Source organism: Sus scrofa, chromosome 1 (assembly GCF_054392235.1).
Source record: "Sus scrofa isolate SSC_HxYL_T2T_F1_AM1 chromosome 1, Sscrofa_HxYL_maternal_Yorkshire_Landrace_v2.0, whole genome shotgun sequence".
Taxonomy (NCBI): domain Eukaryota; kingdom Metazoa; phylum Chordata; class Mammalia; order Artiodactyla; family Suidae; genus Sus; species Sus scrofa.
The window spans coordinates 59,043,082-59,062,310 of NC_139383.1; the positions used below are offsets into that span (position 1 = coordinate 59,043,082).

Below are 19,229 nucleotides of genomic sequence, written 5' to 3' on the forward strand. Positions count from 1 at the left end.
AAATACTGAGTGTAGTTCCCTGTGCTATACAGTAGATTCTTGCTGGTTATCTGCTTTATATATAGTAGTGTGTATATGTTAATCCCATAATTTATACCCCCCTTCTCCCTTTCCTTTTGGTAACCATAAGTTTGTTTTCTATGTCCTTGGGTCTATTTCTGTTTTGTAAATAAGTTCATTTGTATCTTTTTTAGATTCCACATGTAAATAATATCATATTGTATTTGTCTTTCTCTGGCTTATTTCACACAGTATGATAATCTGTAGATCCATCCATGTTGCTGCAAATGGCATTATTTTTTATGACTGAGTAAAATTCCATTATTTACGTGCATATATGTATATTATATGTGTGTGTGTGTGTGTGTGTGTGTCTCACAATCTCATAACTTCTTTATCTACTCATCTGATGATGGACATTTGGTTTACTGCCATATCTTGGCTATTGCAAATAGAGCTGCAATGCACACTTGGTTGCATGAATCTTTTAAAATTATAGTTTTCTCTAGATATATGCCCAGGAGTTGGATTGCAGGATCATATGGCAGCTCTATTTTTAGGTTTTTAAGGAGCATTCATACTTCCTCCATAGTGGCTGCAGTAATTTATATTCCTACTAACAGTGTAGTGCTTGTTCATTTTTGAAAACTGAAAAATCTAGAAATATATGAAGATAATTAAAGAAATGTGGCCTAAAGCTCTCTAGCCATCCTGTCCCACCTAAAGGAAGAGGGAAAAAAATCCTAGAAATACTTGTGAAGTTCACAGTTCAGAGGCATAGACTCACTAAAAGACTGATACATAATCAGAGAATTATAGAATGCTTCGCTTCCCCACATACCTCACCACCATGTTACTAAAAGCCTATTTACAGTAGTTTCTTTCACCCATTGTATTATGTTAAGATATCAAGAAAGAAATTATAATGCATGCCAAAATGTAAAAAAACAAAACAAAACAAAAACCACCACAATTAGGGCAGAGCCTCAGAAGCAGATGTGGCAGGGATTTGGAATTATCAGGATGAGAATTTAAAACAACTATGATAAATATGCTATGGGCTCTAATAAACAATTTATTTGATTATATATTTATGTATATTTCTTATGTTTATATGCTTACATTGGATTATATCTAAATGAAATAAATGACAGGAAAGATACAAGAAATGGAAGTAGGAATTAGATTATTTTGTTATTATAAAGTACTCACACTACATTTGAAGTGGTATAATGTAATATGAAGTAGATTTGGATTAGTTATAAATGTATATTGAAAACTGTAGGGCAATCACTGAAAAAAAGTAAAGAAGGAAGTATGCTAATATACTAAAAAAGGAGAGAAAATGGTAATTTGAAAACCTTAATGAAATGGACCAATTCCTTAAAAGATACAACCTACTAAAAGTCACACAAGAAGAAATAGACAATCCAAATATGCTTGTATCTATTAAAAATAATGAGTCAATAATTAATAACTTTCCAAAACAGAAAGCACCTGGCCCCAATGGGTTCACTGGTGGATTCTACCAGACATTTGAGGAGTAAATTATACTAATTTTTTATAATATCTTTCAGAGAATAGAAGCAGAGGAGATACTTCCTAATTCATCCTTTCAGGCCAGTATTAACCCTAATACCAAAGCCAGAAAAAGACATTACAAAATAAATATAACTACAGACTACACAGATAAATTTCTTTTATAAGCATAGATAAATCCTCAGGGTAATATTAGCAAATTGATTTTAAAAAGTATAAAAAGAATTATACAACACAACCAAGTAAGATTTATCACAGGTATGCAAGGCTAGCTAAAACTTTGAAAACCAATTAATGTTCTCCATTATGTCAACAGGATAAATAAGAAAAATCACATGATCATAACCAGAGATGCAGAAAAAGCATTTGACAAAATACGACAGCAATTCATAATAAAAATAAAAATATTTAGGTACAAATCTAACAAAATATATACCATATCTATATAAAGAAAACTAAAAATTTTTGATGAATTAAATTAATGAAGAACTAAATAAAAGGGGAGATACTGGCATATGCACACTAAAGTATATGGAATGATTGGCCAACAGGAACCTGCTGTATAGCACAGAGAACTCTACCCAATATTCTGTGATAATCTGTGTGGAAAAAGAATCTGAAATATATGTACATGTACAACTGAATCAGTTTGTCATATGGCAGAAGTCATCACAACAATGTAAATCAACTACACTTCAATAAAACTTTAAAAATGAAAACAAAAATCAATGGAGAGATATTCCATGTTCATGGATAGGAAGACTCAATATTGTCAAGATGTCAGTTCTTCTCAAGTTTAATCTATAGATTCAATACAATCCACATTAAAATCCCAGCTAGTTTTTTTATAGATATTGACAAACCAATCTAAATTTTATATAAAGGAGTTCCCATCATGGCTCAGTGGTAACAAATCCGACTAGGACCCATGAGGATTCAGGTTTGGTCCCTAGCCTTACTCAGTGAGTTAAGGATCCAGCATTGCAGTGAACTGTGCTGTAGGTTGCAGTTGCAGCTTGGATCCCATGTTGCTGTGGCTGTGATGTAAGCTGGCAGCCATAGCTCTGATTCCACCCCTAGCCTGGGAACTTCCATATGCTGCAGGTGCAGCCCTAAAAAGCAAAAATAAAAAAAAAAATTAAAAAAAAAATAAAAATAAAATTTATGTGAAGAAACAAAAGACCCAGATTAGCCAGCACAATATTGAATAAGCACAAAGTTGAAGGACAGACACTATCTGAGCTTCAAGACTTACCATAAAGCTACTAATCAAGCCAGTGTGATATTAGTGAAAGAATAAACAAATAGATCAATTGAACAGAATGGAGAGATCAGAAATAGATCCACATAAATATAGTCAACTTATCTTTGACAAGAGCAAAGGAAATAAAATGGTGTAAAGATTGTCTCTTTAACAAATAGTGCTGGAACATCTACATGCAAAACAATGAATCTATATACAGATTTTATACCTTCATAAGAATTAACTCAGAATGGATCATAGACTTAAATTTAAAGGGCAAAACTATAAAACTCCTAGGAGGTAACATAGAAAACCTAAATGATCTTGGGTGTGGAGATGCCTTTTTTTATAAACCACTAAACGTGCAATTTATAAAATAAATACTTCACAAGCTGCACTTGATAAAAATTAAAAACTTTTGCTCTGTAAAAGACAATGTCAAGAATATTAGAAGACAAGGCATAGACTAGGAAAGATATTTGCAAAATACACATCTGATAAAAGACTATTATGCAAAATATACAAAGAATTCTTAGAGTTCTCATTGTGGTGCAGAGGAAACGAATCCACCTAGGAACCATGAGGTTGTGGGTTTGATTCCTGGCCTCACTCAGTTGGTTAAGGATCCGGTGTTGCTGTGAGCTGTGGTTTAGGTCACAGATGTGGCTCAGATCTGGCATTTCTGTGGCTCTGGCATAGGCCAGAGGCTACAGCTCTGATTCATTCCCTACCCTGGGAACCTCCATATACAGCAGGTGCAGCCCTAAAAAGACAGACAAAAAGACAAAAAGACAAAAAAAAAAAAAAAGAATGGGTCAAAATTCTTAACAGACACCATACCAAAGAAGATATAAGATAGCAAATAAGTACATGAAAAGATGTGCTATATGATATGCTTTCAGAGAAATGCAAATTAAAATAAAAATAAAATAACACTGCACACCAATTAGAATAGCCAAAAATCCAGAAAATTGACAACACCAAATAATGGGAAAGTGTGAAGCAACAGGAACTCTCAAATATTACTGGTGAGAATGCAAAATTGTATAAACACTTTGGAAGGCAGTTTAGAAGTTTTTTAGAAAACGAAACATACTCTTACCATATAATCCAGGAGTCGTGCTCTTTAGTATTTACCTAAATCATTTGAAAACTTCCATCCATACAAAAACCTGTAAACAGATGTATATAGCAACTTTATTCATAATTGCCAAAACTTGGAAGCAACCAAAATGTCTTTTAGTGGATTAATGCATCAACTGTTGTCCACCAGGACAATAAAATGTTATTCAGTGCTAAAAAGAAATAAACTTACAGTCCTTGAAAAGACATGGAGGAAACTTCAATTCATATTACTAAGTGAAAGAAGCGTGAAAAGCCTGCATACTGTATGATTCCAACTATGTGACATTCTGGAAAAGGCAAAACTATGGATACAATAAAAAGATCAGTGGCTTCCAAGGGTGGTAGGGTGGAGAGATGAATAGGTAGGGCAGAGAGGATTTTTAAGGCAGTGAAAACACTCTTGTATGATATTATAATGATAGATTTTATTTTCGTTCAAACCCACAGAATGTAAAATACTAAGACTGAGCGCTAAGATAAACTATGGACCTTGGGTGATTATGATGTGCCAATATAAATTCATTCTTGGTGAAAAATGGTGAGTGATGTTGAGAATGAGGGAGGCTATGCATGTGTGGGGGTAGGGTGTGCAAAGGAACTTTCTGTAACTTCTTCTTAATTTGTAAACCTAAAACCACTTTAAAAAAAAGTCTTAATTTTTTAGTTTTTTTCTCTTGAGACTTCTACATCCTGAAGTATTGGTTACACTTATTTTCCTTGGAATTTAAATTTAATCCAATTTTTAAACTTTTGTATGGAGGAGTCTCTTATGATTTATAATTCTCTCTATATAACTGTAGCCCTTTAGTAATTTAATTTTCACTTCTGTTCTTCTTTTATTAATTAGATTTTCTAGAGATTTGCTTACTTTTTCTCTCCCTAAAAATCAGCTCTTATTTTTAAAGGATAAATTTAGAATATTTCTTTGATTTAAAATTTTGGAATATTTGCTTTTTGACATTGCTCATTAGTTTATTTTCTTAGAGACTTTTAAAGGAAATATGTCTATGTTTTCTTTCTCTTACTTAGATTTCTCTATGGACTCAATGTTAATAATATCATTTTGTTTATACAAAACTGGCCATCCACAAAGTTAAAATTATGCCATTAGCTACTGTCCCCGTTTCACATAAAGTGCCAATTCTAATGAATATGTAAATATGGTGATTACTCTTAGAACAAAATACATATATGTTTACAAATAAATAGCTCGCTTTTTACTTGTTGTTACAGAATCAGAGAGGCATTAAATGGAACTGATTATGGAGTTGGTATATGAAGTAAAGTAGACAGGGGAAAAAATTCTCAGTATTTTAATAGAAATGGCTAGACTGAAGAAAGAATTCTTATCCCCAACTAATGCCTATCCAGTGAGGAAGGCAAAGGGTGTGTTTATACAGGATTTTTTTTTAAAAAGGCATTTTCCGAGCTAGAAATTGCACACTTCCTCATTTCTGAGGCAGTTTCTCCACCTTGTTTTTCACTTGGTGGCTGCTGAACCATTTCTGAGTATTCAGTTCTATTAAATAGCAGACATTCTCCGTGACAATAATTCAGAACAACCTAGCCCTGTATTTTGAAGTCATTCATTTGTACAGTTAGGTGGAGAGATTTGGAGCATGGGTTGAAAATGCTGCTTTTCTGGAAATGGCTCGAATTCCAGATAAAAGAAATGTCATATGATGCTACAAGAAAACAATAAATTGGCACAGGGCTGTGAAAAGGTCCTCAGCTTGGGAGTCAGGCAGGGCTTTGCTTAATCCTGGCTCTAGGACTATGGGCAACATCCTTAACCTGAATTTCACTATCTCCCAGGGGTAATAGTAATGATATTTACCTTTCAAGGTTCTTGTGAGGAGTAAATGTAAACTCTGTATAAAACATTTTTAGAACTCTCTATAAAACACTTTTTAAAACATTGTGGAATAAGTGGTAAATATTTTTAGTAGGAGGATGTGACTGGTATTTTTAAAAAGAGATCTAGTGTCTTTTGTGATTTCCAACTGAAGGCATCCCTGACACTCCTCAGTCATATCCTTGGCACGTTTCTGTCATTCAGCTCTGTAATTACTTTTACGACACAGGCAATTCTGTTCCACAAACATTTACCAAGTGCCTGTTTTGCTCAATACTAGAGACTAGGTGATGGAGATACCAGAATGAGAAAAACGAGGCTCCTCTCTTTACAAAAGCAGATCCTTATCCATAGATTCACAACCCCATTCCCTGACCCAAACTATTCTGATTAGCAAACACCATATGTCCAACACTGTCCTCTAAGTTCAATCTGCCTGAGGCATTATTCCTCTGAGTATCGTGGAATTTTACTGCTCTCATCCATTTAACTTGTCTTACTTTTATGTGAAATCAGATGTGAGAACAGGAAGAACCTGAGAAGAACTTTTGGCCCTTCAGTGGTCCAAAGTGGAAACAGTTACATTTTATTAAAAATGAAGGAATTTAGCAAAGTGTTTAAAAATAGAATGATATGGGAGCTCAGTAGGTCATGGAAATGCCTTCAGAAGAATTTGCAGAAGGACTTTCTTAGGGGGTAAAGATCAAAGATCAGCCATCCATAGCATAAAGGGTGCAGTGTTTTTCATCTTAGCCTGTTCAGTATCATAAATAAACAGAGGTATTGTGGGCATGGGTCGGTGGGGCTCTCTGAGTCTGAGAGGTAAAGGAAATGTAATTTCTGTGTGTGAAGGGAGTATGAGGGAAATGTAAGGAACTTTCAGATTTCAGGGGTGGAGGCAGTGGAATTTCCACTCAGTATTTATGTATAATTATCCAGGATTCTGTGAATTAGTCTTTTCTTTCTATTGTGGTATGTTTGCTTTAAAAGAAATTCATGTTCATATTTGGAACAAAAGTAAGCTTCATTATCTGCTTTTCTTTTCTCTGTCAGAAAATATTAAGAGAACTAGCTTTTAAAATGAGTTTATGAAATCACAATTTCCACACATTCATTTAACAGCCCCATATGATACAACACACAGTGATAATCCAAAAGAAATATGTAAAGGCAATTTGGGTCAGAAAATTTCGATTTTCTTCTGTGAATGAGTAAGGAGGGAAATACTAGATAAGGCATATAAAATCTTTGGTACTCTTTCTGAGCTATGCTACACAAGATGTCCTCTTGACAAGTAAGGAAAATCTGAATTAGACTATTTTCATTGATCTATAGATGGGTATCTGGGTGAGGTGATCTTAAATAAATGGAAGCAGGAAATGGGTGGGTGGAGAATTTAGAATATCTAGCCCCTCTGTCCGTATTAATGCTGGTACTGAGTGCACCAGTGTTGTGAACAGTTTTCTGTGAAAGAACTTTTCTGAGATATTAATTGACATTAAATACCTCAAAGGGGTCTCACTGTCAAATAAGTTTTAACAAAGTTAAAATTTGCTCAATGTGTTTAATATTCAGTGAAACTTGGAAGTTTGTAAGAAGTAAGTGTAATATACATTATTTCCTAAATTTCTTTCTTTCTTTCTTTTTTTTTTTTTGTCTTTTTAGGGCTGCATTGGTGGCATATGGAAGTTCTCAGATGAGGGGTTAAATTGAAGCCACAGCTGCCAGCCTACACCACAGCCACAGCAACACCAGATCGAGCAGTGCCTATGACCTATACAGCTTGTGGCAGTGACAGATCCTTAATCCACTGAGCGAGACTGGGATCATGGATACTAGTTGCACTTCTCACCACTGAGTCACAGTGGGAACTCCAATTTCCTAAATTTCTTAATGGAAGAGTGTGTGTGTTTCCTAGATCTTTTTTTTTTTTTGAATATGCCATTTTGAGTCATAATATCATAAACACAATTCTCAAATAACTGACTTATTACTTCTTTCTTTTTTTCTAAATGTTTGGTCTTCTAAATTTTGTCCTTGATGAAATTATGGAGCAGAGTCATGGAGCCTCTGCTAGCATTACTTCATATGACTGATGAAGTAAAATATTACTGTGGATTCACCTAGCAATATTTGAAATGTAGCCTTACACTGAGGGAATGTACACTATGCTATGCTAGTCAGACAACTACAGAGAATTATATCTGCCCTGAGGAATGGATTTTAAAAGGTTTATGTCAAACAGGAGTAAGTTCATATATGATGATGAAGAGGCATTCAGAGCTTTCTAGTATGAGAAATATGGAAGGATTTGGAAGCATTTAAACTGAATACAATATTACGTAAAAACTACTGCTGTCTTTAAACTACAAAGGGTGAAACTTCATCTCGTGTACAGATACAACCAGGCTGCTGGGTTTTGATTCATTATAAGGAGGCACTTTCCTATAGTCAGAAACATCCTGGAGTGGCCATGTGTCCTTGGGAGGCAATGGTGCTCAGACCTAAACTGGATGAGAGTTCCAGGGACGTTGTAAAGGGACATGCAAGCCTTAGTTAAAAAATGGCAAGATGAGATGATAATATCCTTTTAAGCTAGATGTTTTGTGACTTCTACCACAAAGTTTCACATTAAAATGAGAATCAATGTAAAAAAACAGTTTTCTGTTTTTAAATTTATTTATTTATTTATTTATGCATTCATTCATTCATTTTTTTTTTTTTTAAGGCTGCACCCAAGGTATATGGAAGTTGCCAGGCTAGGGACTGAATCGAAGCTGCAGCTGTTGGCCTATGCCACAGCATCTGTGACTTGCACCATGGCTCAAGGTAACACTGGATCTCTAACTAATTGAGCAAGGCCAGGGACTGAACTCGCACCCTAATGGATACTGGTCAGTTCTTTACCTGCTGAGCCACAATGGGAACTCCTAAAACCAATTTTCACTGCCTCAATTCATAAGATTCTTATTTCAAGTAGTAAAAACTTGGTACTATGTCAATATATCCATTTTTTTAGGACTTTTCTGTATTTTTGTAAATAACTTGGAGAATCTCATAGTGAATGGTTCACTCCTTTAAAACATAGAAGCAAATTAACAAGTGACCTCTAATTTGATAAATGTTTTATTGGTGACAGTGAAGGGAACCATGACAAAATCCAGATTATACAGCCAAAATAGTAGCATATTAAGACATTTTAAAAATCTTCTCTCTTTACAAACAAATTTCAGATACTCTTCTAATGTCATTAGAATATTAACTTTGAAATAATATGAAAATAATAGCTACTTTTTTTAGGGCACTTTACCCAAACCAGGCACATTTATGCCTCATGGTAACCCAAAGGAATAAGAACTATTTTTACTATAACTAGTGTTACTTCAAATAACAAAGTTGATGCTATAAAAATTAAGAAGCTTGTCCAGTCACCATGGCAGAAATTCTTAGTTGTTCTAGAAATACCAACTTAGGGAGGCAAAAGAGGTATTTTTCTCTTCTCAGCTTTCCTTGCAGTGAGATGTAGACACGTGACTCAGTTCTAGTTTATGGAACAAGAGTAGAATTGACTTGTTCCATCTATCTAGTTTAAAAGTAGGTTTGGGGGTTCCTACTGTGGCTAAGCATGTTAAGAACCTGACATGGTGTCCATGAGGATATGGGTTTGATCCCTGGCCTTGCTCAGTGGGTTAAGGATCCAGCTTTGCCACAAGATGCATGTCTGATTTGACCCCTAGCCCAGGAACTTCTATATATCACAGGTGCAGCCATAAAAATAAGGAAAAAAGTAAGTTTGACCCTCTATACACTCCTTCCCATTTCAGCAGTCTGGTACAGTTGACATCAAAATCCTGAGCTTTTTGAGACCTCACGATGGAAAGCCATGCACCTAACAAGCAGGAACATTTTCCTTGGACTGTTGTGTGGGTGGGACATAAATGTCTTTATTTTTGCTTTTTGAGGTCTATTTGCTATAACAACTAGCATTTCCTTTACTGATGTGTGACACAGCTGGTCTATGGTAGGACAATTTTTAGACCCAGTCTATGTGACTCAAATACTATGCTGTTCACCACTAAGCTGGTTCTCTTTTTTTTTTTTTTTTTTTTTTCAGTGTTCATGGTGACTAGTACTGAAACATTGACATTTTTACCCTTGTGACCATCAAAATGCATTTTTAAGACGGCTGATCAGAGTATATTTATTGTTGAGTATTTTGTCTAGAACATATACTTTCAGGACAATGATAACTGATCCTAATCCCAAAATTTTAGCCTCATTTAATTGTACATTCAAGAACACCTCTATTTTATTGAAACAAACTAGTTATCTCTTAGATGATAAAAGAGGAGAAAATGTAGGAGATGAAAAGCCAAAATAAATGGATTAAACAAAGAAGTTCTGTTTATTATCATGTATACACAATGTTCTAAGTAATTCATAGATAAATTTATTATTTAACACTTATAAGCATCCTACAGGTATTATTATTATTATCATTATCATTCTTGAGATGTTACAGAGTTTTAGAAAAATAGCTATAAAATGATGATCCTAGATGCTTCTCAAGCCAGGGGATAGGTAGACCTGAAATAGTACATTTATATATATGAAAATGGAAATAAAAATCACAGTAGCAACAGTGGATATTAAAAGGGAGTGAAGCAATGACTACAAAGTTCTGAGAAAAAATTATGTTTAGCCTAGAACGCTATACCTAGTGTAGTGGACAGACACTAAGTGTGGCCACCGTGCTCCCTGATTTCTGTGTTCCCACCTTGTATGGTGCCTTCCCCTTCAGAATGGTAGGATCTGTGACTTGCTTCTGAACCCTAGAATATGGTCAAAGTGGCAAGCTGCACATGATTGCCTAATTACGCTATACTTTAAGACTGTCTTATTGGAGTTTCTTTCTCTTGGTTGGTTTTGAGAAACCAAGCAGCCCTGTTGGGAAATCCAGTATGACAAGAAAACTTTAGGAGCAGAGGATGATCTCTGGTTGCAGCCAACAAGAAACTGAAACTGTCTCTCCTATAACTGTAAGCAAACATATTCTGCCAATGGCCTGTGTGAGCTGGAAAGCCAACCCTCCCCTAGCTGAACCTCCCATGAAATGGCAACCCCAATTGACAACTTGATTGTAAGATGAGATGATCCAGCTAGTCTTTGCCCAGACTCATACCTCACTGTGTGTTGTTTTAGGCTGCTAAGTTTGTGGTTATCTTGTTTCATAGCAGGAGACATAACTGTGAGGGTGGAAGGAAGATCTGTTCAGACATAAGCCTACGAACAATCTGGAACTTGAATGAATGTCAACTCCTTGGAGCTCTCTATCTCTCAAAAATGGATGGAATTCAAGAGAATCAAACGTGTGATAAAATAGTGAGGGACAAAAAATAGACAAAATAATCAGAGGTGGTGATTATGGCAGTGGTAATTATGGTGGGTGCCGCTTACTGTGAACAGCATCAGGCATCTGAGGAGAGAGTGAGAACCACACAGTCTATTTCTATATAACACTACACTATTTGGAGCACTGTGCTAGCAAACTCCACAAAAAGAAAGATGGGTAGGAAAATTAGTGAAATAGAGCTCAAAGGAACACAAAGCAATGAAACACTGGATTTATAGTCAGACCTGCACATATAGCTAACACAATCATGAGCAGTGACACTTTCAAAGTGGCAATGAAGGGTATGTGGGTATTTGTGTCAGTTCCATTTGCTCCACCCCCATCCTGATTCTGAAAGGCCCTAGTCTGCCCCAGAAGGCTGAGGGATGTTCCTTTGAGTGACACAGATTAGACCATACCATTTCTCTGCTCTTAAACTTCCTGATGGCTCTCTTCTTTTTAATTGCAGTTTGGTCCCTTCTTATGGGCTTTGCTTTTATCCTACCCTTCGCCTTATACTGATACTTAGCCGCTCGCTCCCTTATGTCATTCAGTTTTGCTGAAGGGTCACCACCTCAATGAAGCTTCCCTTGTTAGGCTAAGTGGTAGCCTCTTACCCTGATTTGTTTTTCTTTGGTGCTCTTAAAATTACTTATTGATCATATGTTCCCTGCCCCACCCCCACACCCAAGACTGTAAGCTCTTTGAAGGAGAGATGATTTTATTTATTGTTCTATCACTGGATTGATAGGTTTGGTGATCAATTACTATTTAATAAATGAATGAACTAATTAAATTTCAAAGTCAAACATTCAGGTTTCTCCAAGTAAAGAATGGACATAGTAAGGCAATAATCTAAACCAGAATTCATTGTGCATTATTTAAGTTTCTAAATGTGCACTTTTGCTTCAAAAAGTCACATGAAAGAAAGCTACTCATAAGTTACAGATTCAATTCTGAAGAAAGTCAAGGGAACTGGAATTGAATATATATTTCTGTTCTTTTCACAATTGAAAATTCATATCATTTTCATGATCAACATCTTGCCCCAACTGTGTGATCTCACAGTCTTGAAGCATGAAAGTAAAGTCAGGGGTAAAGACTGGTATTATATATGAATATGGTACCTGGGCTTTGACATACCAGTCATTATTCACTCTGAAGAGGTAATGTTCTCGTTAATGTTTTGGAGTGTTAAGCAGAGTGTAAGTGAACACTTACCCCTATTCTAACCATCACACTTAATTGAAATAAGGCATTGCACTGGGCATTAGGGAAAGTAGATAGAGTCAGTGAAGTAATTCTGTCGCCCTACTAGTTAATTATTTTATTTTTTTAAAGTTAGATATCTACCTCATTGCCTAGCCTTAATGAATTTTTAGTAATATGAAGAGCAGACGAAAAGTGAAGAATTTGATTTTAAATGAGTTGAAAATCCAGCAGGCCAGTAAGGAGGAGAGGCACATTAGTAAGCTCTTCCTAATAGTTATACCTAATAAGATACAGCCAAGTAAAAGAAGCTTGTCTTTTCAAGAAGCATTATTACTGCAATATGGATTCTTGGTGGGCTTGGCAATAGAGCAGGTGATGTTGCTGCCTGAGCTGGTCCTAATTCAATTCTTTCAACGCATCTGTATAGTTCTATTATTTATAAAATGTGAGCATTTATACCTGATTCTCTTCAGTTTTCCAGTAGGAAAAATGTTTAAGAAAAGTATAATGATGAATACTCATATCATGCCATATGATGTTCATGCCAAACTCAGCTATAATTCCCACTGATATTTTATAAGCTCCAAATTTAGATGATGACTAGGGTGAGCAATTATCCCTGCTTGCCCAGAATTTCCTGGGTTTAACACTGAAAGTCTTGCACTCTAGGAAACCTCACAGTTCCAGAAACCAGGACAGTGTCACTCTCCTGGGCTCCAGTCCTGCAGGACTATCATTAAGGCCACAATAAGTTGTTTGGAATTGAAAATACTATAGTTTATCTTTCCAGAAGATCCTCATTCCATTCCAGTCACTTTAACTCTTAAGGTAACTGCTAACATAATTTACTGATACTATGACTATGAAGAGCAGGTCACAATACTGCTTCAGCTCAAGGATAAACATTCAACATTTAGCAAGACCTCTCTTAAAGCAGTTCTTCTCCTAGGATTTAGAGGAAAAGCAAATGTGTATATATAAATATATCCATTACATTATTATTTATTTTTAATAGGAAAAATTGGGAACCAACTTAAATGTCCACAATGGGGATTTTAACTTAGTGAAATCCATTCAATTTATATAATGGAAGAATTCATATCCATTAAAATTATATTTTTTGCAAGCTTTCCAATGATATGGAAAAAGGCTTCTAAAACAGTATTAACACAACAATAGATATAAGATTATATATACTGCATAAAAAAGATGCAGAAGAAATACATGAAAAATGTTAATAATAGATTATCTTTGGATGACCATTGTATATTTATACTTTCTTTGTAATAACCATAAAAGAATAATTATTGAGAAAACCATTAATTCCTGTGTCAGTGGTTCTTTGACTTTATTTGCCTAAAGTGCATCTTGAAATTGCAATTTATACATCACCCTGGAAAATTCTGATAAATGTGGCATGAACTACTTGGAGAGTGTCTATCTTAAATCTTTTTCTCTATTCTTTTATCTAGCAAGTTAGTCTAACATACACATAGAAGAAGTAGTTCTATAATTGCTAGGTTCTATAATCCATTGCCTAACAAAAGTTACCCCAACCACTGATTAGTGATTGTGAATTTACCATTGGACCTTCATTACTTTAGCCTGTATATTTGACCACTGAGGGATTGTGTCAGATCACTTTTGGAGATTTTTGAGTACCTGTGTGTGTGCATGCATGCACACGTACACACACACACACACACACACACACACACAGAGTTCCCCAGGCTGCAGGTAAAACCTCTGGAATCATAATCACTGAGCTGAAGGCTCAGTGAAAGTATGCATTGTCATAGTTCCACATGTGATTCTGATATTTCCTACTCTTTAACAACTACCATTGTGGTCTAAGATTATAGTTTTTAAGACAAAAATACCCTTAGAAAGGTAGGATATTGAAGCTCTTATTAATTATAAGCATCTTAGCAAAATTGAATTTTTCAGGTCTGTTCCTAAAAGCAGATTTTGACAAAGAAAAAGAACATGAAGATCCTAGTACATGAAGAAAAAAACAGTCATGAAAAGTAGATACTGGAGGTCCTAGAGAGTCACTAGCTGCCAAGCTAATCATTTTGCATAGGTTGGCCCCTAGTATTGCAAGGGTGTTTTGACCAACTCCCCCAAATAATTAGGTGCTATTGGTGAGTAAAGTTTAAAAGTTAAATTAACAGTAGCTGAATAGTCAATGCAGCAGAAAGCAGCTATTTCATTAGTGCTTTTTGCAAGACCAGTAAATGGTTCATTATCAATTATGCAGCACTTATGCAGATTTGCTTTAAACTTACACCTCCAAGGCCACACTTCTCACAGACCTTCAATTTCTCCTGGATTTAAATGGCTGGTCTTCAAGTCTCAGCCTCTGATGTGTTCTCATTCTAACAAGGTGGGTCAGTTCAGAAAGAAAAGAGATAATTTTTGCCCCTAAAACTATTTTTTTAATGGAATACATTTTAACTTCTTACTTGCTAGCTTCCAAAGCTGGCTAACTCTTTTGAAGGTAAGAAATAGATAAGTTTTCTAACACCTGAGGTAGAGGTCATGCGAGCTTTTCATCAGAGAATAATGGTTGCCTCAGAATGAGCCTACTATCCTCTTTAAGACCCAAGAAATGCTGCAGAATGTCACGAATATGCTGCAGAATATTCTCTGCATGTATGTCAGGTAAGAGGAAAGAGTTTGGACAGCTGTAATTTGTGCTGTGACTATTCTGTATTCAGAAACTTAATCCATTTTCTCATCTTTAGTTTACCAAAGGATGGGGAGGACCATCTTTCTTAGAGCATTGTTATAAAACAGAGTCACTTAAATATAACAAGACAGAAGAGAAAGCTAATTGTTCCACAGAACGAATTCATTCTTAAAAGGAACTAGAGTAATGAGAATAGGAAAAGGTCAGTTGGAAAGATAGTGCCTGATTAAGTAAAGAATTAATCAGTTCCATTCAAACTCTCCCCTACCACCTTCCTGGTGTAGCCTGTGAAGTAACTTGTGTTAATGGAGCTAGCTAACAAAGGCCAGATATTTTTTTTTTTGGGGGGGGGGGTAGCGTGATGTGGCAGGAAGGGTGGAGACTCAGTAAGTGGGGATATATCTGAGTTTTTTTTGAGAAGATACAATGCTTGCCTGAATAGGATTTGGTGATGCATGTGTGTACTTGACCCTGAGTCAAGGAGCATGTTGACTAGAACATCACTCTAGAACTGTTCACTTGCAGGGGATTCCTGCTTTCCATCTTCTCTGAGCATTTGGAGTTCCAGGCTGGAGCATGCAAGTGTGTTCCCTTCTCTAGGCTGAATCTACTCCTGACACAGACACTACATAAATGGGTATAGATTCTAGATAAGCCTGTGTTGAATGAAAGAGCCATTCTGTTCAGCCTTTTTGGGCAATCCCTTCTGTGAGAACCTTGCACAGACAAAACATTCTGGCAAACCTAATATTTTGCTGATGATCTGGCAGAATGGTCTAGAATGTCAGGACTGGAAAGGAACTCCTGTGTTGCTGGGACCATTTATAGATTAGAAACCTGAGGCCTGAGAAGTTAATGTAAGTTAATGGCACAGAAACTTAATGTACAACCGAAAACATCATCTATACTTTGTACTTTATGTACAACCTAAAACACAATCTATACTATATCACCTATGTGATGATTTATTCATAATAAATTCCTGAATGGGATAGAATGATTATTGCCATCTATAAATTAATAACTGAGGCACAGAAAGGTAAAGTAACTTTTTTTTTCATTTTTTTAAAGTTTTACTGAAGTATATTTGATTTACAATGTTGTAATAATTTTTGCTGTACAACAGAGTGATTCAATTATACATATACATACATCCATTCTATTTCAGATTCTTTTTCCTTTAAAGACCATCACAGACTATTGGGTAGAGTTCCTTGTGCTATACAGCAGGTCTGCATTGGCCAATAATTCCATATACCCCAGCGTGCATATGCCAGTCCCAAACTCCCAGTCCATCCCACCCCTGACACCCATTTCCTTTGGTAACCATAAGTTTGTTTTCAAAGTCTGTGAGTCTGTTTCTGTTCTCAAACAAGTCCATTTGTATCATTTTTTAAATATTCTATATATAAGTGATATATGATATTTGTCTTTCACTATCTAACTTCACTTACTATGATAATAAAAACAGCTCAGGCATAGCCATATCTGAACTTGAACCTCAGTCTTTTTGAATCTAAAGAGTCTTGTTTTCCTTATATGTGGGTGTTTCTCAAAGCTGACATGTTCAAAAGACCCTGAGAGTGTAAACCTGGCTTTGAGACACTGTCCTCTACTGTGCCACCCTACAGGATCCTGCCTGGTATCAGAGAAAACAATCTAGCTACTGGATCCACTCCACTTCACCCACCCTTGTTTTATGCTGTGCATCCTCATTTATCTGACTTTGGACCAAGAATTCTGGTCTGCCTTCCATCTCTAGTGCTATTTGCATTCATTCTCATTCTGAACCCTAACCCCAAGCAACCATTGATCTGTTGTCTGTCTCAGATTTGTCTTTCCCTGAAATTTCATATAAATGAAATGAGAGAATATTCTGGTCTTTTCACATAGCAAAGTTTTTTGAGGTTCCTTCATATTGTAGCATGTTTTAGTGATTCACCTCTTTTCACTGCTAACTAATAAACCATCATGTCTATGCACTTCAGGGGAGAAAGCCCAAACTCTTTAGCTAAACATATAAACTTTTTTTTAACCTGAATGCTACCTATTTAGCTATCTCCTCCTGTAGACTTCCTTCCCTCTGCCCCAGGCTGGCATTTCACTCTAGCAGTACTAAACTACTCGCAGTTTCCAAGCGTATGATGTTGTCTTTCCAATGTTCCTTTTCTGATAATAGCAAGTAATATAACAAAGTTCTATCACTTTGAACACACCTATACTGTTTTTGCCCAGCTCTGATCATGTCCTGCACTGTATTTATTTACTTGACTCATTTATGTATTTATTCCCAAACTCAACTCAGAAGCCACCTGCTCTAAGAGAGCTTCCCATCCCATAGCCATCCCATCTCAACCCTGGCCAGAGGAACAATTGTCAGATGACCTCGTGGTCTGTCGCTTCCTCTTCATATCATATCATATTATAAAAACTTGCTCACTGGCTTTCTTCCTTAAGCTTGTCAGATCATAAGGTCAGTGAAGGAAGGAATCTCGTCTTTCTGCCTTTAGAACCTTGTGGCACATGGTAGGAATTTAATATGTTTGAAAATACAAAAATTCTATCTGTTGTTCTCTGTATTGTGGCTAAACATTCTTAAATGGTCCTGAACTAGAGGCGGGAAGAATCTGGGCATGATAGACAAGTAAAAAAGGGTAACTTTAGGGAGGTATTTCCAATGCAGTTGTTCTGTGTAATATCAGTAGGCTATAGCTATTGCAACCCATGTCACAGATTATTTGTAGGCACTTCAGGGATTTATATTTATATTTAAGTTTTTCCAGCACAGGCAGAAACAGTTTCATTGAGCCTCATCAGAAGCGCTAGCACTGGCTAAGCATTATCCTCCTCCCCAGAAGTCTCAGTTTTTTCTACACAAGGACACTCCTCCAAGATTTTTTTTTTTTGTCTTTCTCATGATTAAAAAAAAAAAAATTATTCAAGTACAGTTGATTTACAATGGTGTATTAATTTCCGCTGTACAACAAAGTGATTTCGTTATGCATATACACATATTCCTTTTTTCCCCATAGGTTATCACATAATATTGAATAGAGTTCCTTGCACCATACTGCAGGTTCCAGTTGACCATCCATTCCATATACAGTAGTGTGCATATGCCAATCCCAAACCCCCAGTCTGTACCTCCCCCACACCTGTCCCATTTGGTAGCTATAAGCTTGTTTTCAAAGTTTGTGAGTCTGTTTTATAAGTAAGTTAATTTGTATCATTTTAATTTTTTTATTTTTTAATTTGTTTTCCATTTTATTAGAATATAGATAACTTACAGGATTGTATTAGTTTCAGGTGTACAGCAAAGTGAATCAGTTATACATATACATATATCCATTCCTTTTTTCCATGTAGGTGATTACAAACTATTGAATAGATTTCCCTGTGCTATAAAGTAGTCCTTGTTAGTAGTCTATTTTATACAATACAGTGTATATATTATTCCCATCCTCCTAATTTATTCTTCTCTGCTACAGGTTTCCCTATGGTAACTATAGGTTTGATTTCAACATCTGTGATTTTGTTTCTGTTTTATAAATAAGTTCTTTTGTATCATTTTATTAGAGTCCACATGTAATTAGTATCTGTATTTGTCTTTGTCTGACTTAGTACAATAATCTCTAAGTCCATCAAATGGCATTATTATTGCTGCAAATGGCATTATTTGGTTCTTTTTATAGCTGAGTAATATTCCATTGCATGTATGTACAACATCTTCTTTATCCATTTCTCTGTTGATGGACATTTACATTGTTTCCATGTCTTGGCTATTATAAATAGTGCTGCCATGTACATTGGGATACATGTGTCATTTTTTTAGATTCCATGTATAAGTGATATCATATGGTATCTGTCCTTTTCTGTCCGACTTACTTCACTTAGTATGATAATTTTTAGGTCCATCCATTTTGCTACATACAAATGGCATTATTTCAAGCTTTTAATTTTAATAATTGCAAGCTTATCCTCTGTTCCCCAAGCCTTAGTGAGATAATAGCTGCTTCTGGTAATGACCACTTCCCTGCTCCCTTTCTCTCTTTTCAGTTCTTCAATTCCTAGTTAGTGATTCTTCTTATGAAATTCTCTCTGTTAAAATACAGAATGTGGTTTCTGTCTCCTGACTAGATCCTGAATGATCTATCTTCCTAATAGTCTTGTT

The 19,229-nt window shown here is 35.6% G+C and overlaps 1 protein-coding gene and 1 long non-coding RNA gene across 2 annotated transcripts in view; both read left to right on the forward strand.

Moving 5' to 3' along the window:
- LOC146406111 (uncharacterized) overlaps positions 1-19,229 on the forward strand; it is a 284,015-nt gene that overhangs the window by 216,625 nt on the left and 48,161 nt on the right. The gene's annotated exons all lie outside the window — the stretch shown is intronic.
- The window catches only part of LOC106508895 (uncharacterized), a 97,016-nt gene that overhangs the window by 25,844 nt on the left and 51,943 nt on the right, over positions 1-19,229 (forward strand). The window lies entirely within an intron of this gene.